Source organism: Benincasa hispida, chromosome 9 (genome assembly GCF_009727055.1).
Source record: "Benincasa hispida cultivar B227 chromosome 9, ASM972705v1, whole genome shotgun sequence".
NCBI lineage: Eukaryota > Viridiplantae > Streptophyta > Magnoliopsida > Cucurbitales > Cucurbitaceae > Benincasa > Benincasa hispida.
The window spans coordinates 16,674,068-16,695,654 of record NC_052357.1 but is presented as its reverse complement, the minus strand read 5'-3'; the positions used below and the strand labels follow the sequence as shown (position 1 = coordinate 16,695,654).

At 28.3% G+C, this 21,587-nt stretch overlaps 1 pseudogene; it reads right to left on the bottom strand.

Annotated features, from left to right (window-relative positions):
- Nucleotides 1–273: 273 nt before the first annotated feature.
- On the bottom strand, nt 274–2,223 carry LOC120087193 (annotated as a pseudogene).
- Between the last annotated feature and the right edge of the window lie 19,364 nt (nt 2,224–21,587).

Sequence of the window (21,587 nt, the reverse complement as noted above, 5' to 3'; positions counted from 1 at the left end):
AACCCTTTGCTACTAATATAACCTTAAAACTTAAAAATACTATAATAATAAGAGTAATTTTCATTAAATAAAGATAAATCTAATGCTTTCATGTCTTATTCAACCACAAAATCATGAATACATGCATAAAAGAATTACAACAAGAACACACAAAAACAAGAAAACATTCACTCTCTCAAACTACATTAAATTTAAACATACATAGAATATATGATTAGAATTCAAATACAAACCAGAAATAATTCACAAAACAGAATGATTCAAAAGTAATTCTCAATTCACAAAGCTACAATGACGCCTAATCTCGCCTTGTGATCCAGTGAGGACGCCAATGGAACCCATTTTAACCATCGCTTTTCCAAAATTAGAGGCCCATTTGGAGCCATACTTTGCATAACTCAACACTATTTTTGATGTGGAAGGGCTACTCAACAATATTTGATCAGAGCTCAATAGTCCACGATGGTTCTTTAGGCCAATGTAGTATTGGTTGTCTAGACGATTAGGGGTGGCAAAGTCGAGGGCCGCCTCGAGCGGCTGAGCATTTTGGTCGCCGCCTTGGCTACTTGGTGGCGGGCATTTGATCTTCAAGTAAGCTGCATATTTCGGGTCCATGGAAGGGTCTTGATGGTGGGTTGCATTGAAGGAATAAAGCCTCTTGGAGAAGGTGAGGCATCGAGCCGCTCCGATTGAGTGGGCACCGGAAAGAGTTACCATATCTGCCACCGACAACCCTCGCTCGGCAAAATTTTGGGTGAGTTGCTCGATGTTGAAGGTGGGAGAAGGAAGACGACTGGCCTCGTCTTTTATTGAGATGCGTCCGTCACGACGACCGGCTGGTACTGCATAATTAATACCTACAAATAGAAAATTAAAGTTAAATAATGTGTGCTATTTTTTTTTCTTTTTCTTTTTCTTTACCTTTTTTTTTTCTCTTAAATCAATAAGTATATATTCTATAAACTTTAATTAAATTGCAGTCCTTGTCATTTATATTTATACTTTTATATTTATATTGGTAACATTAGTCCTTTACTTTTTATATTTTAGTGATCTTTTATCATATAATTAAGATATATCAATTTACTCATCGCATCAATGTCAAACTTGTGAACATGTAAAAATGTTGAAGATAATGTCGAGGATAATGTCAATGTGTTAATGGGAATTTAGACTGAAAATATGGTTAAAATAGAATTAAAAATAAATAAGTTTACTGATGACCAAGGCCATATTTATTAATAATTTGGTTTTTAAAGTTTGAAATTTAAGCTTATAAATACCACTCTTATCTATTTATTCCTTGTTTTATTATTTACTTCCTGTGATATTTCTAAAATTCATGTCATTTTTTTAAAACTAAAATAAAGTAGCTTCCAAAGATTTTTTTTTTCTTTTTTTACATTTCTCTCTAAATATTCGAACATTACGTTAAACAAAAGGTGCAATTTTCAAAAACTAAAAACCAATAAATCAGATGATTATCAAATGATGATACCTCCAACTTTACGAGCACTATCACGAGCAGCAAAGGCAAGGATGTCGGCGCAAGACACGGTGTTGGGACAAGCAGCCTCAACAAAGGCCTTGGCTTCATCAATAATCTCGAAACCTTGTAAACTTGGGAAGTTTGCAGGATGATCTCTCTCAGCTGGATGTCCAGGAGTGGATTTTAATAATACAGAACCCTCACAACCCTAAATTTAAATGTGGAAGAGAGACTTAGAAATCATAGCTTCTATTAAATAAATCCAAATAGATTCAATAAATAGCAAAATACTTGGATGCATCTTGAACTGCACCATCTTTTCACATGCCACTTCAAACCACACAACATAAAAAACTCAAAAATATTTTTTAAAAAAGAAGAAGAAGAATTTGTCATGTGACAAATAGTAGTTAAACAATAAAGGTGGACTGTAAAAAGATTAGAGCATGTTTTCCTATGAAAGCTAAAGAAACAATAATAGTTTTTAGAAAACTTGGAGACGTACTCTGATAAAACAATCATGAAAGTGCAATCGAATGAGACCGGCCGCAATACCGGGGTTTTGAGAGATGGCTTTGGTTGTAACTTTCTTAACAATAGCCTCAGCATTAGGACAAGATGAACGGTAAAAGCCCACTTTTAGAGTTGCAGAAGCAAAAGTGGAGAGATAGAGGAAGAAGATGATGGTTTGAAAGCTTTGAAAGAATTTTGAACTTCTGAGGAGAAGAAGCCATTGAACAAGAAGAAAATAGGAGGGTTTTAGAGATTTGAAGAGAGGGTTTTGAAGGGTTTTGTACTTTAAATTTGTTTTTTTTCTTTTTTTGTTGGATTTGAGAAGAAAGTGAATGTTAGGGTGATATATTTATAGTCTATGGGGCACTTGCAAATGGGGGTTTTTTAATTCACTTTTGGAAAAGAAACCGTGTATTGAAAGTTGTTGAGCATAATAATGATAGTACAATCGTACGGGTTGTGAAGTTTCCTATAGTTTGAAGAGTTATTTTAAATTACATACAGTATATTATTATATTATTATAGTGATAAATCAGTAGATGCACTAAAACATCTTAATTGAGTTGACACATTTTTAGCACGTTCATCATCTCTCATGTCCCTTCATTGATACTAAAAAAGGAATAGAGATCCTAGACAAAAACAAAAGGGGCTAGAGAGAACATTTATATATTACTTCTATTCAATACCGAATAGAAAAGAAGCATTTAAGAATAGTATGTAAAGTTAAACAAAATAATGTCATTTAATAACATGTCCAATCTTAAGAAGTATATATTATAGTATTACTAGAAAATTTTTCAAATTACACGCCGTACACTCCTGAATAGTTTTGGAGTATGTTTTAGTTGTGATGGTAGTTTTTGGAAGTTTTATTTTTACCATTGAAGTTCATTGGTTTTTTTTTTTTTTCTCTCCAGTGTCTTGAACTTTGAATTTGTTCTAAACAATATATGTTAGAAGGCGCATGTGACGATATAATTAATTTACCTACATAGATATATAAATTATTGTTATTATTATTGTGATTTTCAAAAAATATAATTAAAAAATTTACATAAGAAAAAAACAATGAACTTCAATGGTAAAATTTACATGACATGAGTTGTAAAATCATGTTTTCTTTTCTTCTTTAGAGAGTTGTAAAATGGTATCATGTTTCGTTTCAATTTTACAAATTAAACACAACGTCAATGATTTCAACTTATTGTAACAAAAGATCTCACCAAAGGTAATTATTTTGTTTTATTTTTTTAAAAGAAACACATTATAAATTTTAAAGTTTGAGTTGACTATTTGAAAAGTTCAAAGTATTTTATATAATTGACGTGTTTGAACTATTTTCTCATGTATAACTTCTCAAACAAATAGTAGCTCATATTACCATAATATATGTACTCTCAACCAACAAGTTTGAGATTCTAATTTATCAATTTGCATATTGTTGAAATACTCCTAAAAAAGTAATAAAAATGATTCGATCAAAGAATGATTAAATCCAAAAAGACATGGTTGACACATCCATAAGGTCCAACCATACATCTCAACTTGATTGACACATCCATAACACTCTCATTATAGTCTAAATCAAAAAATAGAAGATTCAACCTTTAAAAAAATATATTAATTAAGAATCTAGCATTGAGTAAGTGAAATGACCTGATGACAATAATGTTTATACAATATTTAAATATGGGTTAATAGGAAGGTTAATTGTTGACTAGGACAAACAATGCCTAGTGGGAGATTTATATCAATCCTATTAGAAAGTAAGGAGAATACCTTGGGCAGCATAGAGACCAAGTAGGCTGTTAGAGAGGAAAGAAATAGAAAGTCAAAGATTTGCATGAAAACAATATTATTTTAAGTTCAATGAAAAACAATATTTTTTAAGGGCACAAGCTCAAGAATATTTTAATTAAAGAGCACAATGAAGTTCGTAAAAACATTATTATTGTAAGATTGTTAATTATGAACATCTTCAAGTTGATGAATTTTTAATTTGAATATAATAAGTTATTTTTTTGCTTTAATAATAAAGTATGATTATCAAAGTGATCATTGTCCATAAGCACACCAATACAATTTGAACTCTTCTAGGTTATTTTTATTAGCCCAATTATAATAATAACCAACCTTTTATTCTTATTATTATTATTCAAGCAAATTATAAAAAGTTGCAATTTCATTACTCAAACTTTCAATGGTAAAAATTGATCTATCAAATTTATACAAATATTAAAATTGGACCCTCAAACTTTCATAATTTGTATAAATTGTAACAATTGAATAAGTCTTAATTAATTTTTATCATTTGGGGTCCAATTTCTACAATTATTGTAAGTTTGAGGGCAATTTTTTAACACTTTTATAAATTTGAGAGCTATTTTTTACAATTGAAAGTTGAGATATAACTGCAACTACTACAATACTTTAGGCATGGTTTTTGCAATATGTCCTTATATTATTATTATTATTATTATTAATAAAAGGAGTAGTTACAAATATAATGATTAGATCCAAAGTGTTAGCAAATATAGTATAATACAAGAGAATTTATAAATACAACAAAATTTAGATCTAGTTGTTAATAATCTAATAAACTATATTGTTATTACGAATAGATTTTGGTATATTTGTAATTCATTAAATATGTTGTTCGACGCTTAAATTATTAGTTCTAAAAGTTTTATTCATTGTAATTACTTTAAATAATAATTTTATTATTTTCTTTTTGTTATTAAAAAAATGTAAAACTAAACCAATCGTGGCTAACTTTGCAAAAATAGAAAATGAAAAATTAACTGTGACAGAATGTAACTAATTCAAATTTTAATTACTTATTAAAAAAATCATCTGTTCTTAAAAAAAAAAAAAAAGAAAAGAAAAAAAATCCAACCAACAAGCCTTTTTTTAAAAAATCTAATATTAAATTTTATATAAAAAATTGAGAGATACTGAATATGGTACTTTCCAAAGTTTGAAATTTAATTTATTATTTATAAACTTTATGGAGGCATATGTGAGGTAAATAAAACCAAGGGAGGCTTATATGAATGCATGCCGTCTAGTCAAGAACTATATATAGTATTACATGGTGGTAATATTTTAGTTAAAGAAATAATAAAATAAATTTTGATGTCATAGAAGAAGCTGAGAAATATCTTCCCAACGAAAATTGGTAAAACAATTTCATTCATTCGACATCAATTCAATGAAATTGACATTTCTATTGTAGAATGAGAAAAATCCATGAAAGAAAAAATGCCTATGAATATAATATAAATAATAAACATTTTTTTCTATTAAAAAATATAATAGGTTTATAGTTATTTTGTTTTCATTTTGTAAGGCTTTATAATTTAATTTTCTAATATTTATTGCCATCGACATTTTCGTTACCGGTGGTAGTTTATGAAGGTAATGGTCGGAAACTACTACCGTAAATATTTTTTTTTCATAAATATTCATTGGCAATGGCTAGCAAGTGTTGTTGGAGCCTGAAGGTGGGCGGGTTACCTGTGACAACAGTCGATGGAAGTTTTTATCAAGGATTAAAATATCGATGTTGATATCGATACCAAAATTTCAATTTTATGGATATATCAATAAAATATCAATATCGACAGATATATCAATAAACCGTGTATTGAAAGTTGTTGAGCATAACTAAGTTATGAATATTGTTATTAGTAGTCATATTCATATCGGATAAAATAGAAGATATTTTTATGTTTTACAAGCACGTATAAAAGATATTGAAGATATTCATGGATGTTTAATATTGATATCGAACTCTTCAATTTATGGATATATCGACATATCTACGGATACTTTCATCCCTGAGCTTTATTGATGGCAATGAGCAACGAGAATGGAGAAGTGAGGTAGTGTGAGGGTATTTCGGTCATTTTCATATATCATGAAAATTATATTGGGTCACTTTTCTAAATTTGGACTTATTTGTTTCGATTAAAATAACTTATTTTATAAACTTGTTTTCTAAACATTCATTATGAGTTGTTAAACATTGCAAATTTTTATGAAAATTTCATTTGAAAAATGACAAAATTTAAACACTTGAAAGATTAATTTGAACACAATTTTAAATCACTGCAAATCACATCTAGAAAAAATAAGTATGTCGTGAATTTGCTTAAAAAAAGCACATTGTTAATCGTCAAATTGAGATAATCTTAGAAGGGTGTTACGGTGATCAAGAATAGAAATGTAGATTGTCATATTATTTTAGGATCTCTTGTTGTCCAAAATTTTAAAGAATCTCTTTACTTCAACAGTAATATTACCTCAAGGTTAAATACTTTTGTTTTAATAAAATATGTTGGGCTAAGTGTTCTTGCTTTTGTTTTGTAGTTCATTGATTGTTTTTTTTTTTTCCTTCTTTTGTCTTTTTTTTTTCCTTCTTTTGTCTTTTTTTTTAACGGAACAGATAACTTCCATTCAAAATTTAACGGGCTAACCACCTTTAAAAATAAAAACACATTTCTAAATATACTTATAACTAAGATTATTTCAACCTAAATCTCAATTCAGAAATAAAAAGTTACATGAAGTAAAAAAATAAATATGAAGAAAATTTACATTCCTTCTCCATCATATAGCATATAGCTACCATTGTTAAAAGCAAATGTGTGGATAAGCATGGGTGTGAAAATATTTACCAATAGAGCTACAATAATGGGAAAAAAAAGAAATATATAAAGAAAAAGAAAGAGACACAGAGAGAGTTCCAACACAAAAAAACAAAAACAAAAAAACAAAAAAACAAAAAACAAAAAAGAATAATTAGTACGACAATTGTAGGGTAAGGGATTGAATCTCCGACTATTCATTTTGGCCAAAATTGATCATTTAGTTAACAGAAAAAAATTGTTAAAATAAATAAAATAAAAAGAGAAATATCTATGAAAAAAATCTCAAATCCACACACAAGATCAAAAAAAGAAAAACCATCATAGGAAAAATCTTCAGCACAACGAAATAGCAAAAAAAATATTCACCCAGAGAAAAAAAAAATATCAAACTATTTACAGAAATAGCAAAAAAAATACTGATAGACTTCTATCAACTTCGCTATTAGTTTCTATCTAAGAAAATTAAAATTTTATTATTTTATATAAATAGTTTTCCTTATTTTTCTATTTTTAAAAATTCATCTTAAGAAAATAGAGTATAAAAAGAAAAAGAAAGAAAGTTTTATCTAGCAGAGTACATGTGGAGTGTAATTCATAAAATGTTTAGAAAAGAAAGAGATACTTTCCATAGAGTTTTATCTAGCTACATAAGGAGAAAAATATATATTTTTAACAGGGTAAAAAGAGAAAAAGATACCTATAAAAATTTGGACTGTTATTTAGATAATTTGTAGTAGAGTTTTAAATATAAATCTTTATTTGATTTAAACTAAATCTGAAAAAATAAAATAAAAATATAGACGATAAAGTATTAAATAAGATAAATAAAAATTTAAATATGAAATGATAAAAGAAAAATATGCTTTTAATGTGTTTTATATAATGAAGATATTTACAGATTCTTTTAATCCATATAATTAAAATTGCCGCTAAAGATAAAATTAGATTTTTTTAAGTTGTTTTCAAATATAGAAAAATGAACTAAAATATTCACAAATATAGTAAAATTTTACTGTTTATTTAGGATGGATCATGATAGACTATAATTGACTCTGATAAACTACTTTTTGTATCTACCTGTGTTATAATATATATAGATAGTAGTCTATCGCGATCTATCGTAGTAGACTATGATATTTTACTATTAATTTTAAATATTTTCAGTATCATTGTCATTTAAAATATTTTCTCTTTTATTTTTTTAAAAAATCATTATCATTTATCGTGAATTGTGTATTTTTTCATTGTTGCTTTTAACTTGAATATAATATAATGGGATCCTTTAAGGATCTAATATGAATTAGATAAAATGAGATTTTTATTTTTGATAAATGAAATTATTAGATAAAGAGTGATTATATATATATATATATATACTATCCTTTAATGTGAATGGTAGTTTTTTTTTTTTAAAAAAAAACATGAGATATTTTTTAATCTTTTTTTCTTTTAACATGACTTATAGATAAAATGTGATTTTTTTTTTCTTTTAAGATTAATTATATAAAATGAAAATCTACTAACATTTAATGTGAATGGTAGGTTTTTAGATAACATGAGTATTTGACGAGGTTTCTAGAGAATTTTGATTCATTGCGTTTGAATTTTGAATTTTTATTGATTTGTAGTATAAGTAGGTACAATATCTAGTATATGTTCCTTTATATGCTTTCTCTCGGAGGGTTACAAGAGCTTTAAGGGCTTGTCTGATAGGTAATTTGAAAATAGAATCTTGAAAATAAGGGATTTAAAAGAAAATAGAGTTGTATTTGATGTTTTTATATATGTGTTTGTTACATGTTCAGAAATTAAATTTCAATTTAAACAATTTTTTCAAGTTTGAAAATATTTTTATAAACTATAAAACTAATTATAGTTATCCATTAAATACTAGGTTGATTATAAACTATTCCTAATCAACTTATGAACTTGTTTTATGTTAATTTTTTTTTATAAATTATATATATTTTGTAATAACATATATCATATATCATATATTATATATTTNTTATAAATTATATATATTTTGTAATAACATATATCATATATCATATATTATATATTTTAATTTAACAAAAATAATTGAATTTAGAACCAGAAATATTATATTTGTTATTGTTTTTATTATTTAAATATAATTCTGCATGCATTTTAAAATTTTGAATTCAAAATTTGGATATACTGAAAACATGAAAAAGTTGTTTTCAGAATTTGTACTGTTTAAGTCACAAAATTCAAAAACAATTTTCAAAAATTAATTCCAAACTATCAACCAAACACATATTTGTTGAACTCAGTAAATCTGAAAACATAAATCAGAATCTGAATTACCTACCAAACAGGTTCTAAGTTTTCCAAATCTTTTTTGGAGCTTCTTGCATCAAAGTTTTCAGGGCCTTGGGAGGAATTTTAGTCCGTAAGTCTTTGGTCTTTAAATTTTAAGAGCTTCAAAACTTCAAAGTTTAGTTATTTTTGCCCATATTCATGTGCTTCGAAAATATATTTCTAGAAATGCAAAAAACGTCGGCATACATTTTTTTTTGCCCATATTCATGAGCTTTGAAATATATTTATTTTTTGACAAAAATTATTTTAATTTTCTGTAGCAATATATTCAAAATTGTAATAACAAATTCAAAACAGGAAATGTATTCAAACTTAATTCTTTAACCATAATATATAAATCTATACAAAATGTTTGTTTGTTGTTTTCCAAAGCAAGTTTTCGCAACCTAAAATAAACGAAAAAGATTAACTGTACAAAAAACAAGGCTTGGCTTGACTTCTCCATATAAGTGTCGTTTATGTCACGCCTTCAAGATATAGATATATTAAGTCCCAATAAGCACAACATGCTCACAATCTTGTTTCAAAATGAATCATGCATCAAAATTAATAAAGCAACCTTATAAAGAACATGTACAATGAACAACCAAACTCACTACAAGAATTTTGGGCTATAATGTCGGTTTAAAACAAACATCAAAAGGCTTTAATGTCGGTTTACAACCGACATTGAAGATTATGTTATAAAAGGTCTTTAATGTCGGTTTACAACCGACATTGAAGATTGTGTTATAAAAGGTCTATAATGTCGGTTGTCTTTAGTGTCGATTTTAAACCGACATTATAGCTCACTAAAGTTTCAGTACCAATTATCTTCAACTTCGGTTTAAAACTGACATTGTACATCATCTTCAATGTCGGTTTGAAACCTATTTTCTGCAAATAATTATCTGATATTAAATGTCTGTCATCGTTTTATCATTAAATATATATATATATATATATATTTGCTTGCGCACATTTAAATCAGTAATATTTCTCTTTTACTTAAACGTGCACAAAATAAAATCTTAATTATTTTCACAACTTCCTAATAAGTCACAAAAGAGGAATTGAAAATAATTTAACTCCAAAACCAAGATAAAATATATCTTTTTATCCAAATCAACTTCATATGGTTTAGATAGCAAATTTCAACTTATCAACTATGAAGTATACATATATATTCCACATTCAACAAGTAGAGTGTACATGTTAAGTTGCACACAAGAATAGCATTAAAAATAAATGAATTACAAAATGGTTAAAATGATTAAAGTAAGCTGAAGATAAATGAATAGTGTTCAACGATGTCTTCCCAAGTTTTCTGATGTCAATTTCTGGACCTATGAACTATTCTCCCACCTAGAAGTAGATAAAACAACAATTTGAACAAATAGATAAAAAAACAACAATTTGAACAAATAAGTAAATCAAGGATTATGTTAGCACGCAAGGAAACAAACCCCAATACGTAGAATTATACTTACTTAAGCATTTAAAAGTGTTTCTCAAACCATCAAGAAAGCAAGTTTATTACTCTTATATTTTGAAAATTTTCAGCAGCATAACAACGCTACCACAACAAAACCAAAAATTTACCTTGAACCTGTTCAAAGAAACACACTCCCAATAATATTCAACAACCACTTCTTCTCAACAGAACTACCAAAATTCTCAAAAAACAACTATTCAATACTTCATAAAACAAATCCAACAAAACTTGTTAAAAACTAACCAACTATATTCAATGACAACTCAAATAAGTTAAACAAAGACCTATTAAAAGTTCTCGACTCAAACATCTAATTAATAACCACCTAAAGAGCAAACTCTTACTACTTATGTCTTTTTAATAAATAACAAAATTATATTGGCTTCTACGGATGTGATATCTTCTTCATAAGGGGGAGACAAGGACCAACTCAATTGTCTTTGAACTTCCATATGTGTCGAGACTTTATACCATAATAGACTTTATCCCATAAGTTTCATAAATGACTTGAGCTTCATAAAAGACTTGAACTTACAAGTAAATGATTCTTGAAGTAGTTGCATTACGTACAATTCAATCTTCTCCAAAGGTATTCCACTGGCACACGTGGATCTCCTTGCTAATCCCTCTTTATCCAAAAAGTTTGACTTGATATTGGTAATTACATTCACTAATGATCTAAAGCAAAATCACAATAGTATTCTTTAACTTTCAATAAACTCATAGAGTGCATTTAGAGAAGCATAACATCTCCTTGATTTGTTTCCAACTCTATTATGTCTTTCACGTAATATAACGTCTGACCTGCAAGATTTTCTTTATGGCAAAATTCTCTCCAGTTTCCAAGCACTTCGCCTAAGAGTAGTATTAAGAAAATTCCAAATAGAAGTACAAAATAAAGAAAAGGAAAAGAAAGAAGTTGTATGTTGGTCACAACTTCTATATAGATATAATGTATAGCAATGAACTTTGAAACAAATTAAATAAATACTTATTTCTAAGTTTCATGTTGAACGTTATTGCTATTATATGAAAATATTTGCTTGGGGACACATAAGATACACTACAAATTACTTACCAATGTTGAAGATAGACACGACAAGATAAGATATCATTTCTCCATATCTTATCAATATTTTGATAACCATATTGATGAAATGAAATGTCATTATTCCTTGATATTAGCAAAAGTAAGTTAGCATTTAGTAGGAATTCTCATTGTGAACTAGCATTTTCTTTAGTCTCAATTTCTAAGATTTTCTACATTGACTTCCATAATTATTTATGAATATTTTGGTATAACTAAGCATAATAGTTTTAAAGAGTACCTTTGCATCTCATTGGGGAAAACTCCTAATTAGTGAATCGAGAACAAAACACTTGCAATGTAACTTGAAAACATCAATCGATCACTATAAAATGTGTGCAATATTATCATGTAATTAACAGTAACCTAAGAGTTCATCGAATACATATATCTCAAATAGTACCGTTAGGATTGATCTTAAAGAGTTCATCAGAGATAATATAATAAAATGAATAGGAAGCAAACACTTATAGCTAGAAATCAAAACTCAATCTCTCTCTGTATAAATGTTGGAATCTGACAACATAAGGCAACATACACAAGACTAAGAAATTATTCCTCTTCAAATGCTTCAATTATTGTACATGAAGTTATGTTAATTACCTTAGACTTCTTAATGTCGAAAACCATAGTGATGATATTTTCTCATTTGCAAGGTTTCGCACACAAGCTGGAAAGCTCCTGATATTCAGATAAATAGCACATCGTTGAACAATACAATCAAATTCCTTCGTTTAGAAAAGAAATTAAACTTACGAATCAAAATAAAAATGGAAGAGAAATAAGTGCACCCATTAATCATACAAGATGAAATCAACAACTTGGATGGAGGCCCAACAGGTCTAAGAAGGAAAAAAATCAATAAAAAGAAGGGAAAAAAATACAATGTTAATCGCAAAACAAGATGAAATCAAGTACTTTATTATATTATGAACAAATAAGGAAAATCATTAAAAAGAAACCTCGAAAAAATAAATCTGATCCAATGCCAGTGACCCACCTCCACGACCCAAATGACCCGAACGTCGGTGACCCACCTCTACAGATCGAAAAAGCCCACGACCTGGATGACCCGAATGCCAACGATCCACCTCCACAAATTGGAAGACCCACGACTAAATCTACAGATCCAATGTCGGCGACCCACCTCCATGACCCGAACGAGCTGGACGGTGAGCTGAGCTACCAAATCTGATAACCGGCGACCCACCTCCACTGGACCCCACGATGGACCCACACGCGAACAACTAGATCTGGACGGCAAATAGATGAACGGACGACAAATTGGACGACACGCGACCTACATCCACTGAACCTCATGACGGACCGACATGCAATCAACCAGATATGGACAACAAATAGATCATCGGACAGCAAGCTGGACGATATGCGACCCACCTCCACTGAACCCCACAATGGACCAGCATGCGAACAACTAGATCTGGACGACAAATAGACGGCCGGACGACAAGCGAATTCTTGGTGATGATTGGTACATAGAGATGTCCACGGGGCGGGGCAGGGCAGGGCCGGGGATGCCATTCCCCATCCCCGTCCCCTCTCCTCATTACATTCCCTATCCCCGTGAAATTCCCCACGGAGATCGGGGCGGGGATTCCCGGCGGGGAATTTTTTCTCATTACTTTTTTTTTTTTTTTGTAAAAAGCTAATTAATTTAAATCACTAATGTGAGCAAATTTTAATTAAATAATTAACTTTATCACTAAATTATTTATTATGATTAGTTTTATATGACAATTTGAATTTAAAGATAAATTACTCAAATTTTGACCTAAAAAAATTAATTAATTTTTTAGTAGAAACAAATGAATATAAATAAAATTATTTACATTATATAATCTAAATTTAAACATATTCATTATGTTTCCCAATAAATAATCAAATTTGAAATTTAAATATATATTTATATAATAATAATAATAACATAACATTAAATAACTATACTAAATAAATATGTAAAAACTAATCGGGGCAGGGACGGGGAATGCATTTCCCGTCCCGTCCCTGTTTAGGTTATAGAAAATTTCTTTCCCCACTCCCTCCCCTATTCCCCGCCTAATCGGGGAACCCCCGTCCCGTTCGCAGGGGGAAGGGGGGCACGGGGCCCCGTCCCCGTGGGAAAATTGGACATCTCTATTGGTACGGTCAAGGGGAGGAGAGGGTTTGTAAGAGAGAAGAGAGGAAGGTAGTGAAGTGAAAGAGAGATTTTTTTTTTTTTACTAAACTTAAAAAATAAATAGGAACCTTTAATGTCGGTTTTAAATGACTTTGTAGCCTACCTTTAATGTCGGTTTAAAACCGATATTAAAGATCCGTTTTTTTTTTAAACCAACATTATACATCTGGTATCACTTTTTTCAACCGACATTAAAGCCCAAAATTCTTGTAGTGACTCAAGTGTATGAAACCACAATTTGATTCTCAAAACAACCTAAAAATGCTTAAGTGACCACTCTCCAACAAAACCTAAAAACTGCCTAAGTGGCACATTAACTCTCAAACCAAAATAAAAAGTGTCTAAAAAGTCTCAACCAGACAATTTGACCCCCAAAACAACCTAAATAGTTCATATGAGACACTTTGATTATCATCACCAACTATAAAGTACCTAAAAAGTGTCTAAGTGACACCTAAACTCTCAAAACAACTTAAATGCCACATTCACTCTAAAAAAACAACATAAAGTATTTTCCAAAATGTGTCTAAGTGACAACTTAATTCTCAGAACAACCTAGAAATGCATAAGTATCACTTGAACTCTCAAACCAACATAAAAAGTGTCTATAAAGTCTCAAAAAAAAAATTTGACTCCCAAAATATCCTAAATAGTTCATATGAAGCACTTTGATTATCAAATCAACTACAAGGTACCTAAAATTGGTCTAAGTGATACTTTAACTATCAACACAACTTAAAAAATGCTCAAGGTCCACATTCAAATAAAGCATGTAATTGGCTATCATAACTATAGGATAGCCACAACATATTACAACTCAAACATATAATAAAAGAACTAAAGAGATGAATAGGCTACCATAACTGCAAGATAACCACACATAATATACATACATGCACAAACTGGTTTTGAACTTTTTAAACAATACCTAACTATTTGAAGGTTCATCCCCTCCCTATTCTCGTCCCAACAATTTTTTTTTTTTTAAAGATATGAGAATACAGATCAACAATCATTGACTTTAGATAAGAGACGTTGTGTCTTCCACACCTAGGAATGAAATTTCGTTAATCGCACACCTATTAGAAAGAAAGAAAAATTACATTAAAACCTAAAATGCTCGACACTACTATAATTTTGGCATTTGTTGACGGCCTAGTAAACGCAAGGTCGTATAGCACCAAATTAATTTCCGTGCCTTACTCTACTAAATATAGCCAATTAAGATTTCTTAACATCGAAAATTATAGGATGTAACCAGAGGGGTTTGTGAAGCTAATTAACGTAAATTGCATGAAAATGAAAATGATGCGGAGTAAATTAAATGCACGGAGTAAAGTGAGTAAATTTTAAGGTGAAAATTTATCAATCGAAACAAAACACTTAGCTTGGATTGGCCTAGTTTATCTCATTCTTTTTAATTCTATCATGGACTTAATCATAAAATTAGTGTGAGATCTTTCTATTAATACTTAGCCTACTCACTTAGAATACTAACCGGTAGTCCTTAAGATTAAGTTAATTTATAGTTTGCGAGCGAGAATCCTCCACTAATAAAATAACAAGCATTAAGTTTAAGGGCATGCTAAGCCGAATAATCGATTTCCATTGTTTAACCAATTAATCAAGTGAGATTTATCTAGATTAGAAAGTAATGTTCATAAAATGGAGTCTCAAATTGACTTCACAAACTTACTTAATCCTTGCTTCTAGGTGATTAACTACCTAACGATTACAAATTAATTAAAGAAATAATAAAATAAATTTTGATGTCATAGAAGAAGCTGAGAAATATCTTCCAAACGAAAATTGGTAAAACAATTTCATTCCTTCGACATTAATTCAATAAAATTGACATTTCTATGATAGAATGAGAAAAATCAATGAAAGAAAAAATGTCTATGAATATAATATAAATAATAAACATTTTTTCTTATTAAAAAATATAATAGGTTTACAGTTATTTTGTTTTCATTTTGTAAGGCTTTATAATTTAATTTTCTATAAATATTTATTGTCATGGACATTTTCGTCACCGGTGATTGTTTATGAAGGCAATGGTCAAAAACTACTACCATAAATATTCATTGGCGATGGCTAGCAAGTGTTGTTGGAGCCCGGAGGTGGGCGGCTACTTGTGACATCAGTCAATGGAAGTTTTATCAATATCGATATCAAGATTTCAATTTTATGGATATATGATAAAATATTGATATCAACGGATATTTTTCTAATTCATAGAATCTATAAAATTTATTTAGATTAATAATTAATTAAGTTGTTTTTACTCCAAAACCAAGTTATGGATATTGTTATCAGTAGTCATATTCATATTGGATAAAATAGAAGATATTTTGATGTTTCACAAGCATGTATAAAAGATGTTGAAGATATCCATGGATATTTAATATCGATATCAAAACTCTTCAAGACATATTTACAGATACTTTCACCCCTGAGTTTTATTGATGGCAATGAGCAACGAGAATAGAGAAGTGAGGTAGTGTGAGGGTATTTCGGTCATTTTTATATATCATGAAAATTATATTGGATCACTTTTCTAAATTTGGATTTATTTGTTTTGATTAAAATAACTTATTTTATAAACTCATTTCTAAACATTCATTGAGTCGTTAAATACTAAAAATTTTTATAAAAATTTAATTTGAAAAATGACAAAATTTAAATACTTGAAAGATTAATTTGAACGCATTTTTAAATCACTGCAAATCACATCTAAAAAAAATAAGTATGCTGTGAATTTGCCTAAAAAAAGTAGATTGTTAATTGTTAATCGTTTAATTAGAAGGAAATTGTTATTTAATCTTGTGGTATAAATTCTTTAGAAATTTAATTGAAAATTGAGATAATCTTAGAAGGGTGTTACGGTGATCAAGAATATAAATGTAGATATTATCATATTATTTAAAGATCTCTTGTGGTCCAAAATTTTAAAGAATTTCTCTACTCCAACGGAACTTTAAACATTTCTAAAAAGATAAAAAATAATATTACCTCGAGGTTAAATACTCTTGCTTTAATAAAATATATGTTGGGCTAAGTGTTCTTGCCTTTGTTTTGTAGTTCATTGATTGTTTTTTTCCCCTTCTTTTGGCGTTTTATTTTTTAACAGAACAGATAACTTTCATTCAAAATTTAACAAGCTAACCACGTTTAAAAATTAAAAAAAAAAACATTTCTAAATATACTTATAACTAAGATTATTTCAACCTAAATCTCAATTCAGAAATAAAAAGTTACATTAAGTAAAAAAAACAAATATGAAGAAAATTTACATTCCTTCTCCATCATATAGCATATGGCTGCCATTGATAAAAGCAAATGTGTGGGTAAGCGTGGCTGTGAAAATATTTACCAATGGAGCTACAATAAAGGAAAAAAAGTCATTAAAGAAATATGTATAAAGAAAAAGAAACACACACAGAGAGTTCCAACCAAAAAAAAAAAAAAAAACAAACAAGAAAAAAAGAATAATTAGTACAACCATTATAGGGTAGGGAATTGAATCTCTGACTTACTGAGCTAAGTTCACTTTAATCAAAATTGATCTATTTAGATAAAAGAAAAAAAAACTTTGTTAAAATAAATAAAAAAAAGAAGAAATACCTGTGAAAAAATCTCAAACCCACACAAAAGATCAAAAAAGAAAAACCATCATAGCAAAAATCTACTGCACGACGAAAAAAATTTTAAGAAACGAGAAAATATCCACAAACAGAAAAAAATGTCAAACTATTTACAGAAATAGTAAAAAAAAAATATTGATAGACTTCTATCAATTTCGCTATCAGTTTCTATAAAAAAAATTTAAATTTTTTTATTTGTGTAAATAATGTTTCTTATTTTTCTATTGTTTAAAATTCATCTTAAGAAAATATGGTATAAAAAGAGAAAGAAAGAAAGAAAAAAGATAGTTTTATCTAGCAGAGATACATGTGGAGTGTAATTCAGAAAATGTAATGAAAAGAAAGAGATACTTTCAACAGAGTTTTATCTAGCTACATAAGGAGAAAAATATATATTTTTAACAGGGTAAAAAGAGAGAAAAAGATACCTATAAAAAATTGGACTGTTATTTAGATAATTTGTAGATGAGTTTTAAATATAAATCTTTATTTGATTTAAATTAAGTCTTAAAAAATGAAATAAAAATATAGACGATTAGGTATTAAATAAGATAAATAAAAATTTAAATATAAAAATGATAAAAGAAAAATATGCTTTTAATGTGTTTTATATAATGAAGACAGTTACAAATTTTTTTAATCCATATAATTAAAATTTTTGACATAGATAAAATTAGATTTTTTCTAATTATTTTCAAATATAGAAAAATAAATCGAAATATTCATAAATATAGTAAAATTTTACTTTATTTAGGATGGATTGTGATAGACCGTGATAAACTACTTTATGTATCTATATGTCTATAATAGATACAGATAGTAGTCTATAATACTAGACTTTGATATTTATTATTATTTTAAATAATTTTCAACAATTTTTCATTTAAAATAATTTCTTTTTTTTTAAAAAAATCATCATAATTTAACGTGAATCGTGTATTTTTTTTTTAAATGTTGCTTTTAACTTGAATATAATATAATGAGATCATTTAAGGATCTAATGTGAATTAGATAGAATGAGATTTTTATTTTTGAAAAATGAAATTATTAGATAAAATTTTATTTTTCTTAAAAATATATATATATACTATCATTTAATGTGAATGGTAGGGTTTTTTTAGATAACATGAGATATTTTTTAATCTTTTTTCTTTTAACATGGATTATAGATTATTATTATTATTTTTTTAAATATGTGTGTGTGGTAGGTTTTTAGATGACATGATTTTTTTAAAAAAAAAAAAATATTTTTTATTCATAAAATGTGATTTTTTCCTTTTTAAGATGAATTATATAAAATGAAAATCTACTAACATTTAATGTCAATAGTAGGTTTTTAGATAACACGAGTGTTTGATGAGGTTTCTAGAGAATTTTGATTCATTGAATTTGAATTTTGAATTTTTATTGATTTGTAGTATAAGGAGGTACAATATCTAGTATATGTTCCTTTGATATGTTTTTTTCTCGGAGGGTTACAAGAATTTTAAGGGCTTGTCTGATAGGCAATTTGAAAATAGAATCTTAAAAACAAGGAATTTAAAAGAAAACAGAGTTGTATTTGATGTTTTCATATATATGTGTTTATAGCATATTCAGAAATTAAATTTCAATTTAAACAATTTTTTCAATAAGTTTGAAAATATTTTTATAAACTATAAAACTAACTATAATTATCCAATAAATACTAGGCTGATTATAAACTATTACTAATTAACTTATGAACTTGTTTTACGTTAAAAAATGTGTATAAATTATATATATTTTGTAATAACATATAATATATCATATATCATATATTATATTTTTTAATTTAACAAAACTAATTGAATTTATAACAGGAAATATTATATAATCTGCATGTATTTTAAAATTTTGAATTCAAAATCTAGATACACTGAAAATATGAAAAAGTTGTTTTCAGAATTTGTACTGTTTAAGTCACAAAATTCGAAAACAATTTCCAAAAACTAATTCCAAAATGCCAATCAAACGAATATTTGTTGAACTTAGTGAATCTAAAAACATAAAACAGAATCTGAGTTGCCTACCAAACAGGCCCTAAGTCTTTTAAATCTTTTTGGAGCTTTTGCATCAAAGTTTTCAGGGACTTGGGAGGAATTTTAATCTCTAAGTCTTCGGTCTCCAATTCTTAAGAGCTTCAAAGCTTCAAAATTTAGTTCTTCAAAACTTCAACAGATCTTAAGAAAATTCAGTTCAATTCCTTGGTCTTTGCCTGAATTTTGGTCTTTGCCTGCAAGAAAACGTCAAATTCAGTTCACTACAAGAATATTGGTCTTTGCCTGCAAGAAAACGTCAACAGATCTTAAGAAAAGCATGTGCAAAGCCTCTACCGACGTTTTTTTTTTTGTGGACAGACAGCATGGCCAGAAGTCTGTCGGCATAACTTCTACCAATACATTTTGACGTTATGACAGCAATTCTAACGAGGCAAATAAAAATGTGGGTAGAAATCTAAACGTGGATAGAAATCTATTTCTGCCCACCCATGATATGTCAACAGAAAGTGTATTCTGCTAACACAGCATTCTTTGTGGGCAGAAATGCCAGTTTTTCTCACGCATCATACATCGACAGAAAAGGATAATCTAAGACACAATAGCATTCGTGGGTAGAAATGATATTTCTGCCCACAAATTATACGTCAGCAAATAGTTATTTCTGCAAACGTTGAATTGAGGGACCTTTAAAAAAAAATTTTTATGATATTTTCAGGATTTCTGTATATCAGGATACACTATGGGTAGATACAGAACCAGTCGAGGTCATAGACTTATTGAAGGTAAATGTGGGTAGAACCGTCATTTCTACCCACACACGAAGCATAGCTAGAGCTTTGTAATTGCCAACATATACTAGCAATGCAAAAAATGTCGGCATACATTTTTCGGAATATATTTATTTTTTTGACAAAAATTATTTTAATTTTCTATAGCAATATATTCAAAATTGTAACAACAAATTCAAAAAAGGAATGTATTCAAACTTAATTCTTTAACCATAATATATCATCTGCACAAAGTGTTTGTTTGTTGTTTTCCAAGCTAGTTTTTGCAACACAAAATAAACGAAAAATATTAACTACACAAAAAACATGGCTTGGCTTGGCTTCTCCATAGAAGTATCGTTTGTGCCACGCCTTCAAGATATATAAACCTGAAAAGATATATTAAGTCCCAATAAGCACTACATGCTCGCAATCTTGCTTTTCTGAAATGAATCATGCATCAAAATTAATAATGCAAGCTCATAAAAAACATGTATGATGAACAACCAAACTCAAGTGTATGAAACCACATATTAATTATCAAAACAACCTAAAAATGCATAAGTGTCACTTTTACTCTCTAACCAAATCTAAAAAGTGCGTAAGTGTCACTTTAACTCTTAAACCAACATAAAAAGTGCCTAAAAAGTCTCAAGGAGACAATTTGACCTCCAAAACAACTTAAATAGTTTATATGAGACACTTAGATTATCAAAACTAACTATACCTAAAAAGTGTCTGAGTGACACTTAAACTCTCAAAACAACTTAAAGTGCCACATTCACTCTAAAAAACAACTTAAAGTATTTTCCAAAAAGTCTCTAAGTGACAACTTAATTCTCATAACAACCTAAAAATGGTTAAGTATAACTTTAACTCTCAAACCAACATAAAAATTGCCTATAACGTCTCTAAGAAACAATTTGACTCCCAAAATAACCTAAATAGTTCTTATGAGGCACTCTATCAAAATATACTACAAGGTACCTAAAATTGGTCTAAGTGACACTTTAACTATCAAAACCACTTAAAAAAAATGCAAGGTCCACGTTCAAATAAAGCATGTAATTGGCTATCATAACTGTAGGATAACCACAATAACATATTACAACTCAAACATATAATAAAAGTACTAAAGGGATGAATAAGCTACCATAACTGCAAGATAGCCACATATAACATATATATGTGCATGAACTGATTTTGAACTTTTAAAAAAATACCTAACTATTTGAAGGTTCATCCCTTCCTTATTCTCGTCCCAACAATTTTTAAGCATATGAGAATAAAAATCAACAATCATTGACTTTAGATAAGAGATGTCATGTCTTCGGCACCTAGGAATAAAATTTCATTAGTCACACACCTATTAGAAAGAAAGAAAAATTACA